This window comes from Rutidosis leptorrhynchoides, chromosome 1 (assembly GCF_046630445.1).
Source record: "Rutidosis leptorrhynchoides isolate AG116_Rl617_1_P2 chromosome 1, CSIRO_AGI_Rlap_v1, whole genome shotgun sequence".
Lineage (NCBI taxonomy): Eukaryota > Viridiplantae > Streptophyta > Magnoliopsida > Asterales > Asteraceae > Rutidosis > Rutidosis leptorrhynchoides.
Genome location: NC_092333.1, coordinates 196,411,660 through 196,417,200, shown reverse-complemented (window position 1 = coordinate 196,417,200; position 5,541 = coordinate 196,411,660).

Below are 5,541 nucleotides of genomic sequence, written 5' to 3'. Positions count from 1 at the left end.
ATAGAGTAAAAGATAAGCAATATAGTTACCTTTGTGATAGACAAATAGAGAGTGATCACATTTACTATGAACAACGCCAATAGTTGAGGCAAAATCAGCAAACCTTTGGTACCAAGCTCGTGGAGCTTGTTTTAGTCCGTAAAGTGACTTCTTTAAAAGACACACATGATCCGGATGTTGACTATCACGAAAACCTGTAGGTTGATACATGTAAACCGTTTCATTTAATGAGCCATGAAGAAAAGCATTTTTAACATCTAATTGATGAATAGACCACGATTTTGATACCGCAATACTTAAAACCGTATGAATCGTAGCCGATTTTATAACCGGACTAAAAGTCTCAAAACAATCAACTCCGACTTGTTGTGAGCGACCATCACCCACTAATCTTGCCTTATAGCGTTCAAAAATGCCATTTGACTTCATTTTATGTCTAAATATCCATATAGATCGGATGACATGCATATGTGGTTGACGAGGAACAAGAATCCATGTATTTCATCGACTAATGCTTTGTATTCTTCGGTCATGGCACGGTTCCATTTAGGGTCGGCCAAGGCTTGTTTTGGATTAGAAGGTAGTGGAGAGAGGTCAGAAGTCGACATATTAAGATTGAAGGGAACACAAGGTTTGAAGATACCTTGCATGCTTCTAGTTGTCATTGTACGAGCAGGAGGATGAATATGAATTGGAGACGAAGAATTATATATAGATGTAGAAGGTGATACGTTGCTAGGTGATGGAGTAGAAGAAGAAGTGGTATTAACAGTATTAGATGGTGAAGGAATATTAGAAGTAGTATTAATAGTATTAGATGGTGAAGAAATATTAGGTGATGTGGGCTGTGAAATAGTATTTGTTCGTATTGGGTCAACTGAAGAGGTGGTGGACTCAGTGGAAATGGGCTTGTCCATATAAAAGAGTGGATGGATTTGGTCAGTGAACTTGTGATAATCAGTAGGGATATTTGGTGTAGTAGACGCAAAGGGAAATGATTTTTCATCAAATAATACATGTCTAGAAATAATTATTTTATGAGTGGAGAGATCGTAACACTTATAGCCACGATGATTAGTAGGAAAACCAAGAAAAACACAAGGGGTTGAGCGTGGTTGGAGTTTGTGAATTTTTTTTGAGGGAATGAGAGGGTAGCAAAGACACCTGAAGACGCGTAGATGATCATAGGTAGGAGTGCATTTATATAGAAGATGTGTGGGAGACAAGTTGTTAAGTAATTTATTAGGTAGAATATTAAGTAAATATGTTGCATGTTCTAGAGCATGAGTCCAGAATTGTGAAGGTACGCGAGATTGAGATAAGATGGTGCAGATAATATTATTTATGGCTCGAATTTTTCGTTCGGCTTTACCATTTTGTGATGATGTGTAAGGACATGAGAAACGGAATACCATACCGTTGTTTGAACAAAATTGATGAAAATTAGTGTTATTGTATTCGGTTCCATTGTCGCATTGAAAGGATTTGATATTAATGCCGAATTGAGTTTGGACAAACTTATAAAAATTGAGAAAAATATTGAAAACTTGAGATTTGTGAGAGAGAGGAAATGTCCAAAGAAAATTAGTGTTATCATCAAGAAGTAACATATAATAACGATGTCCACCATTACTAAGAATGGGGAAAGTCCATAAATCACTATGAAGAATATCAAAAGGAGCATGAGTAATATTAGATGATTGATAGTGCTCCAAATGAACATATATTTAGGCACAATATCCTTCCAATATGTAAAGCTTTTAGTTGTAATTGTTCTATTTTTATGTAATATTCGTTTAAATAAATAAGTGCGAAGACAAAAGAAGAAAACGACGATTTGAAGACGCAAATGACCAAAAAGCTCAAATGTACAAGATATAATTCAAGTGGTTCAATTTATTAATGAGAAACATCCAAAAATGATAAGAGTACAAGCCGCAAAACGCAAAGTACAAGGTATTAAATAGTACGCAAGGACGTTCGAAAAACCGGAACCGGGAACTGAGCCAACTATCAACGCGCGACGCAACAGAGCTAAAATTACAAGTCAACTATGCACAAGAATATAATATAATATTTAAATAAGTATATAAATTATTTATATATTATATATTATATTAAATAACGTCGACAAACTAGCAAACAAAAAATATGTGAGCTGGATCTGACGGCCATGCGATCGCATGGGAAATATGCATAAAACTCATGCGAGTGCATGAGCCCATGCGAGTGCATGAGATTTGCACTAAAATCTCATGCGACCGCATGAGTTACTGTAGCAGGCCACATCCTATAAATTCGCATGAGTGGCATCAAGAAAAAGATATTTTTCGTTCATCTAAAGTGGCTAGAGCCGATTCTAGCCATGACTTTGATTCTGTTTTCGCAAAAATAGATGCTTTCGAGAGACGAATGGAAAAGATGACTAAAGATATTCACGCAATACGAATTAGTTGTGAGCAATGCGGTGGACCACACTTAATGAAAGATTGTTACATTGAGCAAACCATGGAACAACGAGAGAATGTTTTCTACATGAACCAAAGGCCGGGAAATAATTATCAAAATAATTATCAACCGCCAAGGCCAAATTTTAATCGAAATCAAAACATTCTTTACAATCCAAATGGACCCAACAACAACTCGTACAACAAACAAGGTCTGAATAACCAACCAACTCAAAACAACACTTTCAATCAACAAAGACCTGGCTTGTATAAACCACCACAACAAATCGAAGAGAAAAAGCCAAATCTAGAAGAAATGATGGCAAAGCTAATGGAATCTCAAACACAATTTATTACATCTCAAACTCAAACAAATGAGAGGTTTGATCAGTCATTAAGAACTCAACAAGCTTCCATTTTGAATCTAGAAAAACAAGTAGGTACTCTTGCTAGCATGATAAGTGAGAGGGAACAAGGAAAGCTATCGAGTAATACTGAAGTAAATCCTCGCAATGAGAATGTTAATATGGTTTCAACGAATTCTGAAAAACTAGCATCAGAAGATCGGAAGGTTTTTGATGTAAGTAACAATGAAGAAGTTACAACACCACCACCACCCGAGTATGTAAAGCCAGTGGTGGCACCATACAGACCACCCATCCCGTTTCCAAGAAAAGGAGTTGAGTATGAGCAAGTAATAGGTAATAAATTTTGTGATACCTCTGGAAAGAAGAAGAAGAATAAGAAAGTACAAGAAACAAAAACCGTAATGATAAACCCGGTGAAGATAGTTCCACCAAAACCTCCACCCAGGTTGGGTGATCCGGGTAAATTTATTGTTCCTTGTCTACTTAGTCATTGTGTCATGTATGATGCACTAGCAGATTTAGGTGCGAGTGTGAGTGTTATGCCTCTTTCATTATATAAGAGATTAGGAGTAGGTGAGTTAAGTCCAACGGAAATGAGTGTTCGACTCTTTGATCAAACTATTAGGCACCCAGTTGGAATTGCTGACAACCTACCCGTTCAAGTAGGTAATTTAACCTTTCTAATCGAATTTATTGTCATTGACATAGAAGAGGACCCAAACATTCCTCTAATTTTAGGTCGACCATTCTTAGCGTCCACCGAGGCGTTATTTGATGTAAGAGAGGGTAGAATGACACTTAGTAATGATGAAAAATCGATCACCTTTGTAAGTCGAAAGTCTAAATCTCCACCAACCAAAACCGTTGAACCAAAAACGATTGGTAAAAACCATATTATTTTACCAACTCCAACGGTAGTGCTTAACAATAATAAAACGCCTAAGTGTGGGGAAGATGAAGTAACACCTAATGATGACTTGATAACAAAGAACCCCGTTGTTGATACGAAATTAAATGACACCGTTATTAATAGTTCAATGAAGAAACTTATTAATCGGATTAGCGATGCTAGAACCAAGGGGAACTTTAAGTTATGTAACCGGTTAGTATCCAATCTATCGCCTAAAGAAAAGGCAAAACTAGTTGAATTTGTGGATATTACACAGGAATCCGACCAATGGCTTAAAGCAAAAGTCACAGATATGCAAGTTGATTATGGTCCAAAAGAAATTGACAATGAAGTTAATCACAAATTCGACACTACAGCTACCTAAGTGTGGGGAGATTCAAATGTTCTAAAAAGAAAACGCTGTCTAGGGTTAGTTGTTCTGTTCTCGTGTAGTTCCGAGAATGGAATCCGATTGGTCTTTTCCACTAGCAGACACTAAAGAACTAGTTTTCTCCCCCCATTCTAAATTTTTTGTTTTATAGGTTTTATATGAAATTTATATGCATTTTTAAATTTAAGTTTTGTGTGAATTTAAAAACAAAAATTACTTTATTTCATTAAGTTTAAAAAATAATTTCTAAAATTCATTGTAAGTTGAAGACTAGGTCATGGAACCGAAATTGCTTTACCCGAGGGCGGGGCGAAAAATTTTGTTATCATTATTTTTAATTTTATTGATCTAAAGTATACCAAAAAAATTAAAAAAACCTAAAAATCTTTGCTTTTAAAACAATCGCTTTAAAAACTACAAATTTTAAATTTTGTCAAGGGACGGACTAGGTAAACATACCGAAACTACCTAAAGTAAAAGGAAACAAAATTTTAAAAAATTATTCATTTAAATTGTTTTAATAAATAAAGGTTTTATAAATATATATATAAATATATATATATATATATATATATATATATATATATATATATATATATATATATATATATATATATATATATATATATATATATATATATATATATATATATATGTTTGTAGTTTATCTTATGTACAAAACAGGGTAAAACATCGCACTTTCAAAGAATGGCATTAAAGTTCAGAAAAAGCTACTAATTTTGACGACAAGACGCAAAATATCAAATGTGATATAAATTAATATGTTTGCAAACTCGGTATTTTTAATCACTTTTCTACACTAATCACCCTCATGAATTTATAATTATAGTCTGATTTCATGCAAATGAGGGCATTGTATTATCTCAAGTGTGGGGAAGGGTTATAAATTCTCTCGGGTTTACACTTAGTTTAATTACCAAATTTTGTGAAAATTTGAAAAATTTTCAAATAAAATGAATTCAAAATCATGTTTATACATATTTATGAACGATAAAACTAGGTTTTATTACCGAAATTATTGTTACCTCGTAGAGAACATAAATGGAGAAACAACCCAAAACGTTAGAATTCATTTAAAATGGAATAGAAGAGAATAAAAAGGCAAAGAAAAGAATAAATAAAAGCTAAGTGTGAGAAGAATTTACCAATTTCTTTAAAACACATATCACATATTTGGTACATATTATTGCAGGTGCTTTTGTTTTGGACAAAATTAACTGTTTTACTCGGTAAATTGTAATATAAATGGAAGAAAAGATGGATCTACATGATGAATCAATTCCATCATTAGAAGGAAGTAAAGTCTTCCGAAAAAAACACGCGCTTCTTGATTTAGGTCAAGAATTTATCGTCCAGACCAGCTGTAGGTTGACGAAAAATCTAGAAAAGTCATCTCTAAAATCAGCAGGAAATCCACGGACCTCA